This window comes from Pan paniscus, chromosome 10, assembly GCF_029289425.2.
Source record: "Pan paniscus chromosome 10, NHGRI_mPanPan1-v2.0_pri, whole genome shotgun sequence".
NCBI classification, from domain to species: domain Eukaryota; kingdom Metazoa; phylum Chordata; class Mammalia; order Primates; family Hominidae; genus Pan; species Pan paniscus.
In genome coordinates this window covers 74,712,784-74,738,007 of record NC_073259.2, presented here as the reverse complement: position 1 = coordinate 74,738,007, position 25,224 = coordinate 74,712,784, and the positions used below count along the sequence as shown (strand labels likewise).

The window sequence follows — 25,224 nt, the reverse complement described above, 5'->3', positions numbered from 1 at the left end:
AGGAAGCAAATTATTTGCAGTTACCCCTGAGAGATAATGGTAATTTTGCATACAGGAATATCTTAGAGATATTACGGGTTTGGTTCCAGACCGTTGCAATAAAGCGAGTCATAGGAATTTTTTGGATGCCAGGTACATAAAATGTTATGTTTAAAGTAAACTGTAGTCTATTAAGTGTGCAGTAGCATTATGCCCAGATAAACAATGTATATACCTTAATTTAAAAATATTGCTTAAAAATGCTAACAATTACCTGAGCCTACAGCGAGTCAATCTTTCTGCTGCTGAAGGATGTTGCCTTGAACAGTGGTGGTTGCTGAAGGTTGAGGTGGCTGTGACGGTTCCTTAAAATAAGACAACAATGAAGTTTACCACATCAATTGACTCATGAAAGATTTCTCTCTAGTGTGTGATGCTGTTTGATAGCATTTTACTCACAATTGAACATCTTTCAAAATTGAAGTCAGTTCTCTCAAGCCACTGTTTTATCAGCTACATTTATGTAATTTTCTAAATTATTGGTTGTCACTTTGTGTTCATAGCATCTTTACCAAGAGTAGATTCTATCTCATGAAACCACATTTTTTGCTTATCCGTAAGAAGCAACTCCTCATCTATTCAAGTTTATCATGAGATTGCAGTGATTCAGTTACATCTTCAGGCTCCACATCTAACTTCATTCTCTTACTATTTATACCGTATCTACAGTTACTTCCTCCACTGAAATCTTGAGCCCCTCAAAGTCATCCATGAGGGTTTGGAATCAACTTCCAAACTCTCATTAATGTTGATATTTTGACCTCCTTCTATGAATCATGAATTCTGTTTTTTTGTTTGTTTGTTTGTTTTGAGATGGAGTCTCGCTCTGTCGCCCAGGCTGGAGTGCAGTGATGCAATCTTGGCTCACTGCAAGCTCCACCTCCTGGGTTCACGCCATTCTCCTGCCTCAGCCTCCCAAGTAGCTGGGACTACAGGCGCCCACCACCATACCCAGCTCATTTTTGGTATTTTCAGTAGAGACGGGGTTTCACCATGTTAGCCAGGATGGTCTCGATCTCCTGACCTCGTGATCCACCCGCCTTGGCCTCCCAGAATCATGAATGTTCTTAATGGCATCTAGAATAGTGAATACTTTCCAGAAAGTTTTCGATTTACCTATTTCCAACAGAGGAATCACTATTGATGGCAGCAATACCCCTAGAACTGTATTTTTTAAATAACAAGACTTGAAAGTTGAAATTATGCATTGATCCATGGCTTCAGAATGGATGTTGTATTAGCAGGCATGAAAACAACATGAATCTCCTAGTACATCTCCATCAGAACACGTGGGTGACCGGGTGCATTGTTCATAAGCAGTAACATTTTGAAGGAATCTCTTTTTCTGAGCAGTAGGTTTCAACAGTTGGCTTAAAATATCCAGTAAACCATGTTATAAACGGTTGTGCTATCACCCAGGCTTTTCTGTTTCATTTATACTGCACAGGCGTGGTAGATTTAGCATTATTCTTAAGGGTCCTAGGGTTTTTAGAATGGTATTGAGGATCAGCTTCAATGTAAAATCATGGCTGCTTTAACATTCTAACAAAAGGATCAGCCTGTCCTTTGAAGATTTGAAGCCAGACACTGACTTTTTTCTAGCTATGAAAATCCTAGATGGCATCTTCCAACAGAAGGCTGTTTGGTCAACACTGAAAATCTGTTGTTGAGTGTAGCCACCTTCGTCAATCATCTTAGCTAGATCTTCTGGATAACATGCTGCAGCTTGTACAACAGCACTTGCTGCTTTTCACCTTGCATTTTTATGTAATGGAGATGCTTCATTCCTTAAACCTCATGAACCAACATCTGCTAGCTACCTGCTTTTCTCCTGTAGCTTCTCCATCTCTCTCAGCCTTCATAGAATTGAAGTGAGTTAGGGCCTTGCTCTGGATTAGGCTTTGGCTTAAGGTAGTGTTGTGGCCTGTTTGATCTTCTTTCCAGACCACTTGAACTGTCTTCATCTCAGAAAGAAGGCTGTTTGACTTTCTTATTATTTGTGTGTTCACTTAAGTAGCACTTTGAGTTTCCTTCTATAACTTTTTCTTTGTATTTAAAACTTTGCTGACCATTTGGCACAAGAGGCCCAGCTTTCAGCCTATTTTGGCTTTTGACATGCTTTCCTCACTAAGCTTAATCATTGCTAGCTTTTGATTTACAGTGAGTGATGTGTGACTCTTCCTTTCACATGAGTACTTAGGGGCCATTGTAAGCTTATTAATTGACCTAATTTCAATATTGTTGTGTCTCGGGGAATAGGGAGGCCCAAGAAGAGGAAGAGAGATGAGGGAGCAGGTGGTTGGTGGAGCAGTCAGAACACACACAATATTTATGGATTAAGTTTTCTGTCTCTATGAGCATAGTTCACAACCCCCAAAACAATTACAACAGTAACATGAAAGATCACAGATTCACAGACCATCATAACAGATATAATAATAATGAAAAAGTTTGAACTATTGTGAGAATTACTAAATTGTGACACAAAGACATGAAATCAGTAAATGCTGTTGGACAAATTGTGCCAATAGACTTGCTTGATGCAAAGTTGCCACAAACCTTCAATTTCTAATAAACAGTATCTGTGAAGTACAATAAAGCAAAGCTCAATAAAACATGGTATGCCTGTATTATATATGGTTATCGTCACAACTTTACAGCTGACATAAATCACTCTTCTACCTGATTAGATTCTAATAGTGGAGCATTATCTCATAAATGTGGATATTTACCTGATAAAAATCATTTTTGGTGGAACATTTACATCTATTTCCACCATAAAAATAATTCATGTAAAACTCTGACAAGAAGTTGACCTTCCAGGTCAACTATACAGGAAGCTGCTTTCCTCTGTCAGGACTGTTGGATTTGGGTACTCCAGAGTATGCCCCTGTAGAACAGACATAAGTTGGAGAAAAAAAAAAAAAAAACACCAATTTATTTTAAAAACTTTAAATTAATGGTTTATTTTAAATTAAACCATTAAACCAAAATTAATGGTTTATTTATTTTAAAGCTATTAAAATAAATTAATGGCTTATTAATTTTCTTTACATCTTGTCCTAGTTTTACTCTCATCCTTCCGGTTTTCCTGCTATTAAGTTTATTTTTTCCCACCCCTTTACATTTACACATCCACAAAGGTTCTAACCCCACTTCTTGTTCTTTCCCAGGTATCACATCTTTATTCAAGGTTTCAGCTACAATCTCCATGCAGACGAAACTCAAATATAATCTTCAACCCCAATACTCTGTTGTGAGTTCTAGTCACATCTCAAATTCTTCATATTGTAGGCCAGGCTCCTGGACTTCATCCCTCAAGTTTCTGATTTTATCATTATTAAAATCTTATAGCTTTTCAGTTTCTCCTTTTTATCTCTATTCAGATACCAAAGCTTGAGTTTGATACTACTAACCCAGTGTCCTTTCAATTTATTCAGTACTGTCACCAGATTACTTGTTCAGATTTTTGCTAGTTGTTAACCTTTTTGAGATCTTTTAGTGACTCCATGCTGACGACCACAGAATAAAACATACTTCAAACGAAACACTGTAGCCTGGTCACAACCTAATATTTCCAGCCGTCGTTCCTACAAGTTATTGTGGGCCTCTTCACCCCAGTCATAGCTTATTCTCAAGTCCTACCTTTATCAGCATGAACAATTCATTCCTCAAAAAACTTCTGCTAAAATACCTCCGAAATCAATTTCTCTGTATGAGTATAAACCATATTGGAGTCCTTGTTTCGTTTCAATGACTCCAAGCCAAGTACAAGGAGATAATTCAGTTCTCACTGTTACAACTACTTCCTGTGTTCCTAGTAGTAGGAAATCTTACTCAAGAAAATATCACATGTTCAGCTCCAATATGTAAGGAACTTAGAAGTTGCCATTCCCATCCTTACATCCAGAAAAACTGGACAAACTGGATTTTGTCCCATCCTTACATCCAGAAAAACTGGATTTTGGTAAGTCCAAAAATCAATGGCTTTTGGACCTACCAGAGAACCAAGGACTCAGGGCAAACAGCCACCCATCTGGAGAGATATGCACATCCAGTGAGATACAAGAGCATCTGATACTTGCTTACTTTTGCCACACATCCAGCAGAAGCTCCTGGATGCCCTAAGCTGATAGGAACACTTAACTAGTAATTTTCATGAATTGCTAGACCCTGAGTATGGTCTAATGTGAGAGTGAGAAACTCCTCGTGGTTGCTGTCATGCAGGGGGCAGGCGTGGAAATACTGGAAATACTGGTATTTCCAGAAATACCAGTGGGTTCTCACAGGGAGGTTCTGAGGATTCAAGAATAATCTTCCAACGGCCCTGGTAGGAGGAGGTAAAGAATAGTCGTTGTTAAATCCTGCCAGCCCCTTCTCCCTCACAAAGAACTTGTCTCCAGTAGAAAGGACTTCTCCCCAGAGGGCAATACTGAAAACTCACCTAGCTAGGAGAACTCTGAACTCTGCTCAACTCCAGCCCACTTTCCCGTCTCACCTAAGGGACAAAAAAAATCCATAGTCAGCAGGGGAGAAGGCGGCAAGGAAGTCGATTGAGAATGCCACAGCCAGGGAAAATGGGGAGCAATGAGAAAAAAAACTATCCCCCTGGAGGAGAAATTGAAACACTTGCGAAGGTCATCTCCCAAGACACAAGCCCACTAAAAGACCAAGACACAGATGATTTTAGAGTGCTCCCTCTGTTCCACACCATACACTACACCAATAAGTCTCCAATGTAATAAAAGTGGATTTCAGCCAAAAAAGCTACAAGACACAGATTTTCTCTAAGGAAAAAATACAAAAGGAAGTCTTAAAGCCAAAAACAAGGACACTGAAAGAATTTGAAATCTCTGGTATCTATAGCTATAAGAAAGATTAAATCGCATTTTAACTCCGAGCAAGATTAATATAATTTTTCACACTAAAGACTTCTCTTGGTACCTATTACCTTAGGCAATATATCTGGTTTTCAACAACAATAACAACAGAAATTGTAAGATATACCAAAAACAAGAAAAAGCAGGGTCTGAAGAGACAAAATAGTCGTCAGGTTCAGACTCAGATATGACACAGATTCTGGTACTATCAGGCAGGCAATTTAAAATGCCATGGTAACCAAAACACAGGTTCAGCCACTTGCCACGTGCAGAGTCCAATTAACAAAAGCAACTTCTGGTATAAAGAAAGTGACTTTTTATTCCAAAACTTGCTTAGGGGAAGAAGTATAGGCTCTTGCCTTTAAGAGTACTGCTTTGCTTTTGGAGCAGAAAGCAAGTGGTTTTAAAGGGGGCCTGGCATGCTAGCATGAATGGCATCCAGAGGAGAAGGAGCAGGTGTGTATTAGTTTCAGCGGCTTATTGACCCCTGGGCAGTTTAGCAGGTGGCTGCTGGCCCCTTCATGGGAAGATCTAGGTAGTAAAAGCTTTTGAAAATTCTCCAGGTGAGAGAGAGTTTTGCAGCAGGCACACTTTGGATTGTAGATGGACTGTTTTTCGAGGCAGCCTCCTGGTGGAGAGTTCTGCTCTTGAGCTTCTGAGCACATAGTTAAATGAACGTGCCCTGTAGGGAGTATCTGATGAAGTGGTTGTAAAGACTATACTTCCATTTCTAAAGAGTTAACTAGAGAAATGGGGAAATGGAAGAAAGAGAAGAGAGTGAGAAAATAAACTATCTCTTAGAAAAATGGGAGTATAGCTGGGCGTGGTGGCTCACGCTCGTAATCCCAGCACTTTGGGAGGCCAAGGTGGGCGGATCATGAGGTCAGGAGTTCTAGACCAGCCTGACCAACACAGTGAAACCCCATCTCTACTAAAAATATAGAAATTAGCTGGGCGTGGTGGTGGGCGCTTGTAATCCCAGCTACTTGGGAGGCTGAGGCAGGAGAATCACTTGAACCCGGGAGGCAGAAGTTGCAGTTAGCCGAGATCGTGCCATTGCACTCCAGCCTGGGCGACAGAGCTAGGCTCCATCTCAAAAAAAAAAAAAAGAAAAAAGAAAAGAAAAATGGGAGTATTGGGTTACGATTCCCCACTGCCAAGTTCCATTTCATTTCTATGGGATTTAGGTGCCATATTCATTCTGGCTGCTTCCTGCTGAAAGGGGCATAGTCATTGTGCATCAGAATGGAACTGATCTATTTGGAACTGGAAATATTCATGAGTACCCGGATTTACAGACGATATTGGTTGGAACATTATACTGTGAGGTCTGGAAAGTATATGAAAAATCCTGTCTTGCATTTCTCTACACAGGGTGCAACAGTAGTAAAATCCAAAGCAGAGAAGTATGCCTATTCTTGCAGCCAGGGCTAAACTGATAAGTAGCTTCCACCACCAGGACAATCCTGACCTGAAACTGAATGCTAACTATTGATCTAGCAATATGTGGGGTTAGAAATAGCTTTGATTTGTTGGTTTGTGTCTTGCAGGCTATCAAGACATTTCCTGTATTATCTTGGATCTTTATGTAGCATTTAGTCTTAATTGTCATGCAGATTCCCCACTGCCAATTATAACCAGATATGTTAACAGGTTGGTTAAATATGTGTTCAACGGATTATAGGAAGAGCTGTGAATATTCACAAAAGTGATCATAAATCCTGTCTAGTTTCTGAGAATGAATCAGTTTAGTTAGCTAGCTGTGTCTCATCTAGGAGGTGGCATTGCAGATGGGTTAGTCCTCTGTATGTGATGAAGGCAAACATATTTTTAATAAGAGGCATTTCTATAGAAACAGAAGAAAAACAAAGGTTAATGTTGGGCACAATTTATCTAGATGTTAGACTCAAAGCATCTTTAGTTACAGAGGAGGGCGGTAGCAGGCTGACACATTTTTCTCTCCTGTATTATGAGGAATAAGGTAGTAGTGATTTCACCAAGTCCAAATCAGAAAAATGGAAGAAGGCCAGGCACAGTCTTACACCTGTAATCCCAGCAATTTGGGAGGCTGAGGCAGGTGACCACTTGAGGTCAGGAGTTCAAGACCAGCCTGGCCAACATGGTGAAACTCTGTCTCTACTAAAAATACAAAAGTTAGCTAGGTACATTGGTGCTCACCTGTTGTCCCAGCTACTCAGGAGGTTGAGGTAGGAGAATTGCTTGAACCTGGGAGGTAGAGTTTGCAGTGAGCCAAGATCATGCCAAAGATCACTTTGTTACTCCAGCCTGGGTAACAAAGTGAGAGTTTGTCTTAAAAAAAAAATGGAAAAGGAATTTGAAAGCATTCGTTTAGGGACCTGTAACCCAGAAAGAATTCAGGATTTAGTCCAAATTGCAGAAAATAATACAAACTCTAAAACAAAGGACAAAACTAGAATCAAACAACAGGTGTACTATAGTTTTTTCTGAAATATAATTTTTTCTCTCTCCAGTTCCTGTTATACTAAAGACAAATCATAATAGGACAAATTTATTTGCAAAATAAGTTTTAGTCTTATTTATACTTGGCCTGATTATTTGCAGAAAGTGCAGCAAGAATAATTATTTGTCATATTTGCTCCTTTTAAAACTGGCTTTGCTGAAATTTTTACTTATAAGAAATCTTAAATTGACCTTTTAAAACCTTGAGCACAGCCACAGACTCATCTGTACTTGCAAATACTTGTATGAATTGGGTGAATTCCTCTTCTTGAGGTCTCAAGATAATTTGGGGCTCTTGGGCGTGTCACAAAGTGACATTCTTACTTACTACAGGTCAGGAAATCCTGTGCAGGGACTGCATGGACAAGGTATGAGGCCAGTTTTTTCCAAGAGGCTTTAATTGGCTCTATAAGTCAACTTTGATTCCTTAAAGCAGTCTATTTATACCTGGAAGTATGCCATTTCAGTCAAAGCCTTGGTAAAATAACTGGTGTCTCCAATGGTGTCCTTTCACAGAAGAAAACAGATTCTTCTTGAACATATGCAGGTAACTATACTGCCATAAATTAAGTATACTTACAAATAGTTTTCAAATTCTGGAGAAATCAGGTAAAAACAAAGAAAAATTATCCGAATTTTGCTCAGGGGAGTGTACTTTACTCAACTGTTAAAAGCTGTAAATAGCTCAAAAGGAAAAAGGATTTTTGGACTCTGAAAAAATCAAAGAATTAGCAGTGTTTCAAACAAAGTGTCATAAAGATTATTTCAGTCTTCCATTAGTTCAGTCTATGTAATTTATTCCTGTTCTGTTTGATATTCATAAATGCATTAGCTTTTTATGGGAGTTTTGGAAGTTTTTTTTTCTTTATTCTAATGTCAAAATCTCCAGTTATTAGAAACCTGCCTTCAAGAGCACCTCTCAGAGTCCTATAGCTGGTTATAAAACCACCTTTGAAAAGAATCAGAGTAAAATAACAATTATGGATGACAAAAGTCTCAGAATAGCCACAAAGACACAATCAACAAGGAAATCTGGCTATGTGGCACATAGTAATTTAGCATAACTATCATAATTATTACTGATAACATATGTTAAGACATATCATAATTACAGGAATCTTATACAATTTTGGAACACATGCTCAAAACATATTTATATGACTATAACTCAAAGAACTGTAAACACCATTTTATATTTGACAATGTTTCCTGCATGGTTTTTATATACCAAATAAGCCAAATATGTCTCTTTTAGACTTTAAGGGACCTGATATCTGAAAAGGTTAAACAGGTTAAAAAAAAAAAAAAGAACTTAATTTAGAATTTGACTTTTGAAAGTTTGTCAAATATCAAAGGTTTAAACACTTGGTATTACAAAATAAAATCTCATGTCACTATAAGTAAAAGGGAAAAATCTTTACTTATTGATAGAGGATAGACAGCTTTTCAAATAAAACCCAGTAAAGACAGTATGAGGCCAACTGAATCTGTCTCTTCTTTCCTTTCTTTTTTCTGTCATTTATTCAAAAGGCAAACAAAATATTTTTATTATTTTTTAATATTACACAAAAATTTACTCAAAAGAGAAAGCCAAATTTCACCTTTGCATTAGTGTACTATTAATGTTAAACCCAATTTTCAATAAAACCTTATAAACAAATCTATCCAATCTTAATTAATTTGACCATAAAGTAAAATTTTCATAAATTTTTTATAATCCTTTACAATGTTGTGTTAAAGAGCAGATCAACTTTCTAAGAAAGCCTTATTATTCAGACACATGGGCCCAGATTCTGGTCCTGCATCAGTGTGCTTTTATTTTAATGTTTGATTTATGGAAAAACTAAATAATCCCTTTCAAATTTTAGCCAGCTTTCTCACACTCGTAGAACTTCTTTTACAAGATTAATCTCTCACAAATCTTTCACAATTTGTTTAAATTTTCAGTTTTGTTCTATCGTTCTTTTAGCTTAGGCCAATCCTTAAAAACCTCGGAATTAGACAAAATTACATTCCCTTTAACAAAAACCATATCATACTTATATGCCTTCTTATAACCTTTTACCAAAACCACATTCTACTTTCCTTGTATATCTTGCGTATGAAACTGTTTCTCCAGTAGTCTCAATTACATGTTACAATGTTAACTCTCAGCAACTTTTATTTTTTGTGAAAAATCTGGTAAGTAAGTAATTTTAACCATATATTGGATTGTAAAGCCCAGGACAAGGGACAGAGCTGCAGACAACCGTCTGACTCTTCCAGCCTAGGTAGGGAACCTACCTAACTCAGTATGTCCTTAGACCTTACCTAGAATCTAATAGCTGTAAAACAGGCAAGTCAAATTATTATTATAACTCATAAAAGTATTTTATGACCTTAAAGCATCTAGCATCAGGTGAGCACTCACAGTACCTGGTTTTAACTTTGTATCACTGAAAAAGGAACTGAACAGGTAGAAAAAACACTCTTGAATCACCAATGCCACCCCTTGCCCCCTGCCCTGACCCACTGTGGCAGCAGCAGTGTGGGGCAAAGAGTGTCTCTGAGTCCTGGGGGAGGGAGAGCATTCCAATTGTAAGGCATTGAACTCAGTGCTGCCCTGTTATAGCAGAAAGAAAAAAATCAGAGCAAATTCAGCTGATGCCTGTCTATGGAGGGAGCATTTAAACCAGCCCTAGCCAGAGGGAAATCACTGATCCCAATTGTCAGACCTTGAGTTCCTACAAGCCTTGCCACCACGAGCTAAAGTGTTCTGAGGCTCTAAATAAACGTGAAAGGCAGTTGAGGCCACAAGGACTGCAACACCTAGGAGAGTCCTAGTGCTGGACTCGATCAAGAGACAGTGGACTGGAGGGGCACGTGACCTACTAGACACCAGCTGGGGCGGCTAAAGGAGTTCTGGCATCCCCGCTCCCCTAACCCCAGGTGGTTGCATAGCTCCTGGCTCCAAAAGAAACCCCTTCCTTATAAAAAAGAAGAAGAAAACCCAAACTCATCTTTTCTTCCCTCAGTTTCAAAACAGTTTCCAACGTTTACATTCTAGTTAGACCACATGAGTCCTATCTCAGCACCAGCAGCTTAGTAACAGCATATTTAAAGTAGGGAGAAAAGAAGAGAGAGGGAAAGACAGCCTGCACAGGAGCCAGGCCTATGCCCCTATGAAGTTCGTACTGGGCATAAGAGCCAGGTTTCACAAGTGGGGTGTGAGAAAGAAAGGAGGAGAAGAAAAAAAAAGGTAAAGTGACCAGATGGAAACTTGGGAACCTTCCAACTATTACACAGTGTGGGGGCACCAGGCCCACCCTTCTCATTTATCAGGGAGAGTCTCAGCACCCTAGGTGGGCAGCTCTCCGAGATAGTCAGGAGGGTGAAATGGGAGGTAGAGAGCAAAGAAAGGTAATAGGGCCCATACAAAAAGTCATTCATTCACACACGCAAATGATGTGCTTCCAAATGAGTCCCCAGTCAAGGGTCTGGGTGAAGTCCTGAATCCCCCGCCCCAGTTCCAAATGGCTCCTCAGGAAGCTGAGTCTGAGCCAAGTTCCTATGGAACTTCATATTCAAATAAATACAAATGCATAAAATGCTCAAATGCTATCACTAGCAGCCAAGTCTTAAATACAGTAGGGCCTTGGGCCAGGCGCAGTGGCTCATGCCTGTAATCCTAGCACTTTGGGAGGCCAAGGTGGGCGGATCACCTGAGGTCAGGAGTTCAAGACCAGCCTCATCAACATGGAGAAACCCCATCTCTTCTAAAATACAAAAATTAGTGGGGCATGATGGCGGGTGCCTGTAATCCCAGCTACTTGGGAGGCTGAGACAGGAGAATCGCTTGAACCTGGGAGATGGTGGTTGCAGTGAGCCGAGATTGGGCCACTGCACTCCAGCCTGGGCAGCTGAGCAAGACTCCATCTCAAAAAATAATAATATATATATATAGCAGGGCCCCAGTGACACCCCAAAAGAGCCAAGTCTTAAATAGGGCAAGGCCACCCAGTTTGGGTACACTCCAACTACTCACTCAATTTCAAAGTTTGTCAGCGTCTTAAGAGGCCATTTTGCTTGTACCAGTGAAGCACCAAAGGCAGCAGTTGTCATGCCATGAGTCAAAAGGTAGCTTCCCCCAAAACAAATTCATTTTTGGCAGCTTCTGGGAAGTTTCCTAATGTTCCCATTATGGGGTCTGCTAGCCATGAGCAGCTGGCACTCACAGGTGACCCCACACCTCACCTGGTAGTGAAACTGGGCTGACAAAGTTAGCTCACCCAGGGCATGAAGTACTTCCCCATATGACCCACAAAAATTGTAACCAAAACACAAGTCCAGTCACTCCCCACTCCACATTTTGTAACCAAAACACAAGTCCAGTCACTCCAATTAACAGGAGCAAGATATAAAGAAAGTGACATTTTATTCCAAAGCTTGCTTAGGGGAAGCGGAGCAGGATCTTGTCTTTATGGGTACCACTTCACTTTTGGAGCAGAAAGTGGGGTGCTTTTAAAGGGGGCCCAGCATGCTGGCATGAATGACATGCAGAGGAGGCAGTGAGCAGGTAGGGGGTCTGCATACTAGCCTCGGTGCCTTATCTACCGGGTGGTCAAGCTGGTAACTGCTGGTCCCTTTGTGGACAAGACTAGGTTGTAAAAGCAGCAGAAAATTCTCCAGGTGGGAGAGAGTTTCACAGTGGAAATACTTTAGGTAGTAGATGGACTGTTGTTTCTTTAGGCAGCCTCCTGGTAGGAGAGTTTCACTCTGGAGCTTCTAACAACCTAATTAAATAAACTTGCCCTCTAGGGAGTGTCTGGTGAAGAGAAGGTAAAGGCTATAACTGCATTTCTAAAGACCTAAGTAGGAAGTGGGGAAAAGAAGGAGAGCGAGAAGAAGAAAGATAGTAAAAAACTATCTCTTAGAAAAATGAGGGTACACAGTTACACTATGATTAATAAAAAAAGGATGGAAAAAAGTACACAACATGCAAAATCAGATAGATAATGTCAATACAGACAGAAACTAAAAGAATCAAAAGGAAATGCTAGAAATCAAAGAAACAGTAGCAGAAATGAGGAATGCCTTTTGGTGGTTTATCAGTAGACTTGAGATAGCTAAGGAAAGAATAGGTAAACTTGAATATTGGTCAATTTTTTTTTTTTTTTCCTGAAACGGGGTCTCACTCTGTTGCCCAGGCTGGAGTGCAGTGGCGTGATCTTGGCTCACTGCAACCTCCACCTCCCAGGTTCAAGTGATTCTCCTGCCTCAGCCTCCCAAGTAACTGGGATTACAGGTACGCACCACCATGCCCGGCTAATTTTTGTATTTTTAGTAGAGACGGGGTTTCACCATGTTGGTCAGCTGGTCTCGAACTCCTGACCTCGTGATCCACCCGCCTCGGCCTCCCAAAGTGCTGGGGTTACAGGCATGAGCCACTGCGCCCGGCCAGAATATTGCTCAATTTTAAAAGTTCCCAAACTGAAAAACAGAAGGAAAATAAATTTTAAAAAAGAATAGAATATGCAAGAACTGTGGGCCAATATCAAAAGGTATAACTGAATACCAGAAGGATAAGAAATAGAACAGGACAGAAGAAATATTTGAAATAATACATGGCTAAGAACTCCCAAAACTAATGACAAACACCAAAGCCAACCTTTCTGTGGCTAAGCTTCCTGGCTCTAATTGAAGATAATAACGGTATCATCAAACTACAAATCCAGGAAGCTCAGAGAAGTCCAAAACAAACAATTAAAAATAAAATCCTACAACCAGGCATTTCATATTCAAACTGCAGCAAATCAAAGACAAAGAAAATCTTGAAGGAAGCCAGAAGGAAAAAAAAAAAAAAAACAACCAGAAGTAAGGATACAGATTATATCAGATTTGGCTTCAGAAACCATGTGAGCAAGAAGAGTGAGGTGAAATCTTTGAAATGCTGAAACAAACCCTGTCAATCTATATTTCTATATTCAGCAAAATTTTCCTTCAACGGTGAAAAATAAAGCCTTTTGTGGAGAAAACTGAGGGATTTCATTGCCAGCAGACCTGCCCTGCAAAAATGTTAAAGATATTCTTCAGAGAGAAAAAAAAATGATATAGGTCAAAAATTATACAAAGAAAAGCATTAGAAAAGGAACAAGTGAAATTAAAATAATATTTTTAATTGATCTAAAAGATAGCTATTTAAAGTAATAATAGTAACAATGTATAGGGTGACTATAGCATATGGACAAGTGAAATAATTGACACCAATGTCACAAGGAATGGGAGGAATGAATCGGGAGTACAGTCTTATAAAGTTATATAATGTTATTTGAAGGTGGACTTATTTTAAAATATATATTGTAAACCCTAGGGATATTACTAAATTTTTTATAAAAGATATATGATATACCAAGTAAAGATATAAAATCAAATCATAAAAATGCTTAATTAACCCCAGAGAAGTCAGAAAAACAGCAGGAGAAAGAAATAAAGAACAAATGCAATGAATAGAAAACAATTACAAAGATGGTAAATTTTAATGCAACTATATCAATAATCACTTTAAATATGAATGTTCTAAACACACCAGAGACTGTCAGTTGAATTAAATAAAAAAAAAAAACTAGACTTACCTGTGTGCTGGCTACCACAAACCTACTTTAAATTTAAAGACTCAGAAAAGTTAAAAACAAAATGATAGGAAGAGAAATTCCACGGTAAATCGATCAAACAACAATATCATATGCTCTGTCAGTTATCAATTACTATATAACAAATAGCTTCAAAGCATGTTTACTTGAAAAACTAACTACTTTTTCATAATTCTGTGGATCAGCAATTTGGGCTAAGGTAAGTAGAGTTGTTTTCATGGTCTCACTCTGTGGTTGCAGTCAGTTGATGGTGGGAATCGATGAACAGTCCAAGTCAATTTCCCTCACATATATCTACTGGTGTCTGGGCTGTTCTCTTCTTGCAGTCTTTCAACTTTAAGGAAACTAGTTTGAGTGTCTTAACATGACAGTCTCTGAGCAGCTGGAAGGTGAGATTGGATGCTGCAACACTTTTTGATAACTTCCCCAGAAGTCACACAATGTTACTTCAGCCTCAATTTTACTGGTCAAAGTGAGTCAAGTTACTGACCATCCAGCTCAGATCAAGGGGTCAGAAGATGGAGTCTACTTTCTAATGGAAGGAGTTTAATTTTTAATGCATTATATATGTTGATACATCTGGGTTTGGAAATTTGAGAAGGTGAAAAGAGAAAGATCTTTTTGAGGGTTTTTATTATAATTATTTTGCATTTTGGAATTTGGACAAGTTTAGCCAACCTTTCCGTGGCTAAGCTTCTTTGCTCTAACTGAAGATAATAACAGTATCACCTCACAGGATTGTGAAGATTCAATGAGATAATATACATAGCATGTCTAGAGGAGTACCTGGCTCATGTAGGGCCTCTAAATGTTTATTATTATTGGCAATAAATGAACTTAGTTTCTAGCTTCAACATTGTCACGAACTAGCTAAGGTATGCTTTTCAAGACATTTAACACCCCCAAGCCAGTTTATGTGACTATAATCTGAGGCGCTTAAAATAGATGATCTCTATTGTCCCTTTTAATTGTCCCTTCTAATTCTACAGATGTAAATGTACTAATGTTTTACTTAGAAGAAATATTTCACATAGAAGAAACATATGTCATATTTATGATTAACATGGGCATTTAAGGCTCTGGGGATGATTGGCTACAAATTATAGTGCAGAAGTCTTAAATTTCTTAGTAATCAGTGAACTTAGAAAAGAAATATTCTTTATTATTATGTATGTATTTATTTGTAGAGATGAGGTCTCACTACATTACCAGGCTGGTCTTGAACTCCTGTGCTGGAGCCATCCATCCGCCTTGGCCTCCTGAGGAGCTGGGAGCAGAGGCATGAGCCACTGCACCCAGCCAATACTCTGTATTAAACCATGATTCTTTGAAGGGGAAGAGCTATCAAAAGTAAGTAATTTTATTTGTGAAGATTGTTTACCTTTTCTCAATTTAACAATGAATAGCATTTAGCATGTCAAAGATTATTATATTTCCTGAAATTGTTAGGTTGGTGCAAATGTAATTGTGGTTAATGGCAAAAACCACAATTACTTTTGCCCCAACCTAATAAAAAGCCAAATAAGGCACAAGCTCACCACCTCGGCAAACAAACATAGGGGAATGGGATGATATGAGTCTGGCGAGGTGAATAAACAGAGGCCAGATTGTACTGGTTTTTGTGAGTTACATTAAGACATTTTTGCTTTATCCTGAAAATAAGGGTAGAGAGAGACCCTTAAAGGGCTTGAAGCAGAAAAATCTTTTCAAGTGGAGGTGAAATTTGAGCTGGATCTTAAACTAGAAAATTTCATTGGTGTCAAAGGACAATATCAAAAAAAATGGAGTTAACGTTTGTGTTCAGATAATGGAAGAGGTCGTTATCTGTATAGGCCTGAAAGGATCTACAAGGTAATGGTAAGAAATGAGACCAGAAACACAGGACCAAATTGGAGATGACCTTCAAAAGAAAATGCTTGATTCCTGTGTTGACTTTGAAATGCTTAATTTCCTTCTAATCCAATCTATTCCACTACCACTTTACTTGTCTACTTTATGCTTTCTGTTCCCTTTGTAAAACTCTCAGTGACTCCATGCTGCCCACAGAATAAGGTAAACAATTCCCAGTCCAAGTGTTATAGTTCTCTTTTGTATCCTTCCTGCCACTCCGCCCTGATTATGAAACCAGCAGACAGCCAGGCGTTAGCCCTCCTCTCCTTCCCCCAACCCCTGCCCTTTCTTCTCTTAAAGCCCTCTCTTCCTTCACAGCCTTAAGTATATATCGAAGTGTTCATTGGCTTAATACTTACCTTCAAGTTACAGAAGATCGAAAAGCCTGTTTATTTTGTCGGCATCATATTGCGTCAGCGTGGTGGACGCTATGTTGGGCCGTAGAGCTCACCCTTGAGCCTGGAGGTCTTATCCCCCTCAGCTGCTGGGAGTGTTGTCAGTAGACAAGCCTCAGCTGTCAGACCTCTTCAGCGCTGCCTCACCTAAGGTTACTCCCTTTCTGGGAGTAGCCCACATCCAATGACTGGATGGAGGCAGAGGATAAAAGCCCTGCTTCATTACCCCAAGAATGGACAACAGCTGAGAGGCCAGGCTAGCTTCAGCGCTCTCTGTGAGTCAACTGAGGCTGTATAGGAACCATCTCCTCTCTCTCCACAATCCTCCTCCTTCGTTTTCCATCTACAAGTGCGATCCCAGGAGCCTGCCTTCACAAACATCATGGACATTAATCTCCCTCCCCAAGTCTGCTTCTCAACCCAGGACACCAGGAAATATTTTTGAATGAGCAAGTGAAAGAATGTCCAAAATACCCTATACCTTTTGGGATGGGTACTGGCTAAAGTAATTACTGTTATCTGAATTGCCAAGCTAAGCATGTTAATGATTTTCTAATTATTTAAAGGACCATGTGTGAAGTCTTAATAATGTCTGTTGTACTCTCCTGCATTTGGTCATTGGTTCTTTGCTATATACTGATCCAAATTACTTTTTCCAAGTTTAAAAGCTTTTTTTTTTTTTTTTTTTTTTTTTTTTTTTTTTTTTTTAGGAATATGTCACCTTTGATAACCTGGTGCTTTTATCTGCCTGAACTGGTTGGGAAAGTTCTACTAAATACAGTACTAAAGAAAGTTGGTTTGTCCACATTTCATTGGTGACATTCCAAGTGTAGAACCTTTTCATGCTTTGTTATTGAATAGCTCTCAAAATTTAAAGTTGATGCAATATTATTTGTATGCTGATGAAAATACTTGATGTATTTTTAAAATTTCAGTGGTTGACATTTTGGCCACTGGGTGTCATCACAGATCTAGGTTTTAAAATGTGCAGTTGTCACTTGCTAACTGAAATTAATAGAGTCTGATGACACTTAACGGTACATCTTCATCGTTTGACCTTCATATATCGAGTGTCAATCTCCACTATAGGAAATTGTTTATAAAGTACAATTTGGATACTTTTTAGTCTTTCTTTACAACAAAGCACATGGATAGAAGGAAAACTTCTAACAATGTCTGGAGTGAGCCTTGAGTGGGGAAGTGTGGTGGGAAGGCTGAGATAGAAAGAGGACACATAAATGATTAAGCTACTGCCTTACTAGAGGACAAGCACCAACCGAAAAGAAAGATGTATTCCCAGCCTGGCACGGTGGCTCAAGCCTGTAATCCCAGCGCTTTGGGAGGCCAAGGCAGGTGGATCACTTAAGGCCAGGGCTGTGAGACCAGCCTGGCCAACATGATGAAACCCCATCTCTACTAAAAATACAAAAACAATTAGCCAGGCATGGTGGCGCACGCCTCTAATCTCAGCTGCTTGGGAGTCTGAGGCACAAGAATCGCTTGAATCCGGGAGAGAGAGGTTGCAGTGAGCCGAGATCGTGCCACTGCACTCCAGCCTGGGTAACAGAGCAAGACTGTCTCAAAACACACACACACACACACACACACAGACACACGCACACACATGTATTCCCTAAGCTACCCAGATCTATCACCTGGTTACCTCAGGCCATTACCATGACCTCTATCTTAATTTCTTTTAATCCTCACAACCTCTATAAAGCACTTTTATTTCATTTATTTTATGGATGTGGAAATTGAGGCACAGAAAGGTTAATGATTATGCCCAGGGCCAGACACTAGGTGCTAGATCCAAAATTTAAGACAGGGAACATTCCCAAGTGTAGCAGATTATACCTTGGCGAAGGCTTAGGCAGTGTTTCCTCAAAGATGGTCCCTCAACCACTTTCATCAAAATCATATAGTAATTGCTAAAATATATATTCCAGCACCTTCCCAGTGCTACTAAATCAGAACTTCTGGGATAACGTCTGGGAATTGGCATGTTAGTAAAATTCCATCAGATGACTTTTATGCACACTGAATTGTGAGAATCTATTAGAGGAATGAAATTGTGAAGGCCCCCTTTTCTGGAAAGGAAGGAGAGAGAGCAGCCCTCTGAAAGCACAGCAGAATGGAATCCAGGCTCAGGAACCATCCTATAGTCTCTTTAATAGATACTCCGTGTGCATTGGAGACCTTCTTCCTGATTACCAACAGGCCTCAGGTGGCCTCATCCCACCCACCTGCCTCCAGACATACACCTGTTCGTTGGTAGAGACTCTAACTCACTCAAGTCACTGTGGGGAGCTTCCAGCACATTCAGATGCCTAGAATAACCCAGACCAATCAAACCAGTGTCTTTTGGTATGAGGCCCAGATAATTGCTATTAAAAATATTTTTCCCCTGTGATTCTCATGTGCAGCCGGAGTTGACTACTACTCTTCTTGAGCAACAATTCCCAAATGGAATTTTAAATAATTACTTCAGAGGTAATTAGCATGCTGATATTTTGCAAAATGTGCTTTGAGAAACGGTCTAAAAGAATACGAATGTACAACTGGGAAAATAATGCCAATGAAGTTAAAAATGTTGGACTATGACCCCTCTAGGCAACATTAAACTAAGGCTGGTTTTGTTGCTCTGGAGACTGGGCAGCTTTGGACCATAAAGAGGATGAGGGGTCTGTCAAGGAGCCATCAAGTTCAGCCATAGTCTCTCTGCTCATGCCTGACCCACCTGGCCAGAGGGTCATATTTTGCAAAAGATGAGACCCAGCTGGCTATGTGGGCATGCTGGACACATGCCCACCAGAACAACTGTACATTAGGTGTACCTATTGTGTCCGAGGGAACATTGCTTACCTATTGCAGCCTCTGAGGCTTCATTTTGAGCCCCATTCCTGGGTGCCCCAACACACAGATTCATATCTGCAGACCTCTATCGTCACACTTTTCTTATTTAATTGTCACCCTTCACTTCTGTATGGAGGCTCAGAAGAGATGACCCCATCTGGCTTAATCATCAGTATTTTCAGAGTTTGGTACAGCTCCTGGAGTCCCTTCTAAAGGACTTCCTATCCTTCCTTCATCACTGTAAAAAATAGTGGGATAATTCTTCAAAATGAAACCCCTTTGTGCCTGCTTAGCAGAAAACCTGAAGTACCTATGAGAGCCAGAGTAGATGACTGTGGCTGGGGAGTGACCTCACATCTCTTTATCCTGTTCCATACACTTGCACCGCATTCCTTATTCTCTGTGTTTCCAAGGGGTGGTGTCCCTGAGGGAGGCATTTCAGGGCATGGAAATGGTACTGACCTGGATGGGCCCTCAAGGGGTCTTTCTGTACTACTTCCTCATTTTATGGAAATAAATATATTACTTCTTAAGTTTACTTCAAGTTTCATGTCTTGTATTTTATAGCAGAAACCCAGGCCTAGAAAAGCCTTTGTAGAGCCAACACTTTATGAATGAGGCCAAGAGTTCACATGAGCCTACAGATTACCCTTCGTATATCAAATGAGGCCCGACTAGCCCACTGACTAGGTGTCCTTCCTGCCATACTTGTCCCTTTGCTGATTGGCATCCTAGAAGGAGTACTGTGGCAAGGGCTGTCACTACAGCCTCATTACTCTTTGGGCCTCAGCTTTATTTACATTTTGTAGAGGACTCAAGGAATTCCTATTTAGGTTTTATGAATCTCAGGGAGGATATCCATTAGGTACAGAAGCATTATAACCTCAGTTGAAATTAGAAGCTGAACTCTCATAAGATGGGATAGTTGGCCTTTATTGTATGAGCAAAAGAATGAAATATTTATTGAATTGTCTAGAACTGCCTTTTGAAGCAAAATTAACATTATTAGTTTATATATTTACCCGATGCCTTTAAAATATTTCTGTCTGGAGCAAATAAACTTCTCTATATCATTTTCCAGCTCAGCTGTATACTACCTAGCAAGATTTAGCTGGTCACACTAATTTACTTTAATTAAAATTCCCTTGGACCAATTACTCAGAAGTATGCTCTCTTTCTAAAACCCAGTTAGTCATCACTAGGATGTTCTCTCCCTACCTGCCTGAATCTCCCTTCGGCTGTCATTTATGCAGACCCGGTAGACTGTGAAACTTTCACAAAATGAAGGAGCAATCTAACTAATGGAGAACATCTAAAGACCTATGTCTTCTCATCTCTATTAAGTCAAATTGATACTGTAAACTGATATGATCCATTGAAAGAAATAGCAAATTTGAATTGAGTAAGAGGACATTTTTAGAAATATACATACAAATACGTGTTTATCGTAGATACAAATTGTCTCAGATGTGTACTGCAGTTACTAATTGCAGCTTGAGAATTTCCTTTTCATCCCAACAATAATATACAGCCAGTCAACAATTAGGGATGAGTAAACTCTCATAGCTACACAGCAAGAGTCATGATTATTTAAAATTACTAATGATTATATTGCAATTGAACCAAAACTGCTCAAATTTATTTACCTAAAAATCTGTTTAGTTATACCTTGTGTTCCTCATACTTTGGAAATGTGGCAATCCACTCTTCTTATCTAAATGGGGCACAGCATTTGCCTGTAATTAGTTTCCTAACTGGTTACTCATGGGGCTAGGTGTGTGGATGACTCCTTATTTATCAAGTGTCATGTTGCTTTTCATCGAAAGTGGCCACAAGGGCCATTTCCTCTGCTAAATGGAAATTCCACCTAGGCCTGTACCTGTGCATCTAGGAAAAAAACCAACAATTCTTTTATTAAACTAAAGTATAAAAATAAATAAAACCAATGTGAACATTGTTTAAATGCTACATTATCCTTCTTTAACACTGATTTCCAACTACATGATATGGTTTGGCTCTGTGTCCCCACCCAAATCTCATGTCAAATTGTAATCCTCATGTGTCAGGGGAGGCATCTGGTGGGAAGTGACTGGATTATGGGGGCGGATTTCCCCCATGCTGTTCTCATAATAGTGAGTGAGTTCTCATGAGATCTGATGGTTTAAAAGTATGGCACTTCCCCCCTCGCTCACTCTGTCAAGCATAAGACGTGCTTGCTTCCCTTTTGCTCTCCGCCATGATTGTAAGTTTCCTGAGGCCTCCCAGTAATGCTTCCTGTTAAACCTGTGGAACCGTGAGTCCATTAAACCTCTTTTCTTTATAAATTACCCAGTCTCAGGTAGTTCTTTATAGCAGCGTGAAAACGACTAATACACCTAACTTTAATTGGTATCTTATAAATCTGTGAATGAGCTGCTTAAAGGCAGAAAGAGGTTCTGTTCTATAGTCTTACACATTACAAGGAGAAATTATCAAAGAGAAAAGGCTAAAATACATTGAATGAAACCCACCAACCTCTCTGCCAGATGTGTTTATCATATAGGTAGTAGCTACAGGCTAGTTTTATAACTTATAACTGATTTTTGCTTACCTTTATGTTTGAAGGAGGATGGGTAAAATTTCTTATTACACTCAGAATGGATTAAGAGGCACTGAAAGGCAAGAATCAATAACATATTGTGACTGGTTTGATTTGGAAAGTGGAGGAAAAGCAAAGAATTAGGTGACACTAAGCATTCATGCCTACAGGATCAGGAAGCTGCACAGTAGATAAAAAGACAGGAGTGTGTTTATTCATTCTTCAAATCATGCATTAATTCATTCATTCTTCCATGCAACACACATTTATTGAACAATTTCTGTGGAAAATACACTGCATCAGTCCCCGAAGAGGCTGGTTATGAGCTCTCTGTATGTTTACAATAAAATGAGGGAAAAAAGGTTTACACAATGTGAAACAGCTAAATGATAATGGAAGAGAACATATGATTAGGTTAAAAACAAAGAATTGACTAATGCAGACATGAAGTACTAGGAGAATACAAAAATAGGATCAATGTGGGTTGCAGTATTGGAACTGAGTTTTTCCAGAAGACATAGAATTTAAGTTGGTCCATGAGCTCATTCACAATGAACATTTGTTAAACATCTATTATGAGTGCTGTGCTTGGCTAGGTGTGCTGAAGGATGCAAAAATGAACAGCACGTGAACTCTGATTGGCAAGAACTTTACAAACTGGAATGGCAGGTGGACATTTACTTAATAACACAGGCTCAAATGATAAAATATGAAAAGTAAAATATAAGCGAAGAGTCTATGGAGAGTCAATGAGGAAGAAATGAAAAATAACAGGGGCAAGGACTGGGGACTATCAGAGCAGGTTGTCATAGAACTGGTGTTAATCTACTATGGGATGAAATGCCTGTGAGCCACAAACAAATGCTTGGGTGGGAGAAAGTGCTGGTTGATAAAACTTAGAAGAATCATTCACATTTAGCAGTTACTCATTGACAACAAAGGGGCAAGGGTAGAGCAGAGAAAGGAAGAGAAGAGTGGAACATATAAATGACAGAGAGAATCAGTAGGGGAATAGTGGAAGGTAGCTTGGATGGGGAAATGCATATTGAGTTGCTCTTAGGAAATGAAAAAGCAAAGCCAGAGTTTGTGGGGAGAGATCAGGGAGAAATCCTTTCTGAAAAGGGAAAAACCCCAGTGGGCACGGACATCAGGAAGTCAGTCTGCAGCAGTCTCCAGGACTGCCAGGATAGATTTAACCTACCTGGCTGGCTTGACTGGCAATTTCTTTCATTCTCTGGGCAATGATCCAGGAGATGAATGAAGGATGAGTAGTAAGACTTGAAAGAACTTACCCAAGTCTATTTGTACATTCTCGGACCTTGCTCTGCCCTCCAAAAGCAGAGCCCCTCCCCTTCCCAATGGGTGTAAGTTAAAGTTAGGGAAGATGGCATTCTCACTAGAATCTAGATACCCAGTGACTAGGTACCTTGTACCTGATATCTACAAGTAAAGAAAAAAAATAAGTGACCCCTTAGGATATTTTAGCTTTATTTGGCCTCTTTAATGAAAGAACCAACAATTTACAATTTATATTGTTGTATTTGTGTGCACTAAGACACAACTCCTGGGTGGTGTTTATTATTGAAGTATTGAACTCATGGGTACAGAATAAACTTTGACAAAATGATTCTTCCAAAGTTTCATTTTAGAAAGATTAACCACGAAAATGATTTTAAAACTGGTTATTAAAATTTTTTATGAAAAAGAAAAAGCTAAAGATAATTCTCGACATCATATACAGTTGGGTATCATTAAACTGTCTCAATGGAAGCAAGCCAAGTAAGGACCAGCATCTACATCTATTGTATGCTCTGACTTGCAGGATCAATATGTCTTAATTTATATCCTAAGCTATGTCAGCCACTATCAGAAGTCCAAGATTCCCAGGTCATTCATCATCATACAGATGCTCATTACCATAATCTTCTATAAATCTTCTAATCTGATGCAACTTCCCACTGGAACCCAGCAAAAACTGCAGCAGTCAGAAAGATTCTTATATACAACAAACTATCTGGTGTCTAATAGACACTTCAAAGAGCATAGCCAAAACAGAAGTCTTTAATCACTTGCTTCCTACCCACCCACTAAAATCATTCTGCTATCAAGCCTTCTGATATGGTCTGGCTCTGTGTCCCCACCCAAATCTCACCTTGAATTGTAATCCCCACATGTCAGAAGGGGGGTCTGGTGAGAGGTGATTGGATCATGGGGATGAATATCTCCCTTGCTGTTCTTGTGATAGTGAGTTCTCATGAGATCTGATGATTTAAAAGTGTGGCACTTCCCTCTTCACTCTCTCTCTCCTGCTCCACCATGGTAAGATGTGCCTTGCTTCCCCTTCCGCCATGATTACAAGTTTCCTGAGGCTTCCCCAGTCATGTGGAACTGTGAGTCAATTAAACCTCTTTTCTATACAAGTTACCCAGTCTCAGGTAGTTCTTCATAGTAGTGTGAAAATGGACTAATACACCTTCACACCTAAATAAGTGCCATCCTCAGATATTCAGTTGATGAGCCAAAAATCTAGTCTTTATCATCTATTTCTTTCTGTCTCTTACATCTATTATAGGTTCACCAGCTCAATATCCATATTATATCCTGAAAATGTCCATTTCTCACCATCTCCACTGCTCTAATAGCCCAAGATGCCTCTTCTCTCACCTATACCATTGCAATAGGCTTTTATCCCTGCACCACTGCCCTTGACCCCTTAGGTCCATCTTCCATCTAGCCGTTGATTAATCTTTCAAAAGTGTCTATTAGAATGTCTCACTCCCTTGCGGAAAATCCTCCACCTAGAATAAAATCCAAACTCTTTGCCACGCCTCCAAGCTCATCCAGACCCATTTATCATCCACATTGGATTTCCTAGGTCACCTTAAGGTCTTTGGCCAAACACACCAGCTAAAGCGGTCACTGTCTACTGCATTAACCTTATTTTATCTTCTTTATAGCACATATTGGTACCTAGCATATCTCATATGTCTACTTTTAAAAATTATTTTTATTTTTTGAGACAGAGTCTCACTCTATCACCCAGGCTGGAGTGCAGTGGCATGATCTCAGCTCACTGAAACCTTTGCTTCCTGGGTTCAAATAAGTCTCATGCCTCAGCCTCCTGAGTAGCTGGGACTATGGGCACATGCCACCATGCCTGACTAATTTTTGTAGTTTTAGTAGAGACAAGATTTTGCCATATTGGCCAGGCTGGTCTGGAACTCCTGACCTCAAGTGATCCACCCACCTCAGCCTCCCAAAGTGCTGGGATTACAGGCCTGAGACACCATGTCCAGTCTCATACGTTTACTTTTTAAAAAAACAACTACATATCTACCTCCTCTAGAATGTAAGCATCTTGACAGCAGAGACTCCAAGTTTTTCATGTGCCCATACAATCTAAAATAGAGCCTGGAACATAAAATGTGCTCAACAATATTTTTGACTCATGGATAATGTACTGGAAATTAAGGTTC

The 25,224-nt window shown here is 39.6% G+C and overlaps 1 long non-coding RNA gene across 1 annotated transcript in view; it reads right to left on the bottom strand.

Moving 5' to 3' along the window:
* Positions 1-25,224, bottom strand: part of LOC117975476 (uncharacterized) — a 41,427-nt gene that overhangs the window by 3,640 nt on the left and 12,563 nt on the right. The window contains exons 2-5 of the long non-coding RNA XR_004665738.4: positions 21,761-21,821; positions 4,484-4,537; positions 2,772-2,929; positions 254-344 (exon numbers count right to left, since the gene is read on the bottom strand). This is a non-coding gene — a long non-coding RNA (uncharacterized LOC117975476). The remainder of the gene's footprint in view (positions 1-253; positions 345-2,771; positions 2,930-4,483; positions 4,538-21,760; positions 21,822-25,224) is intronic.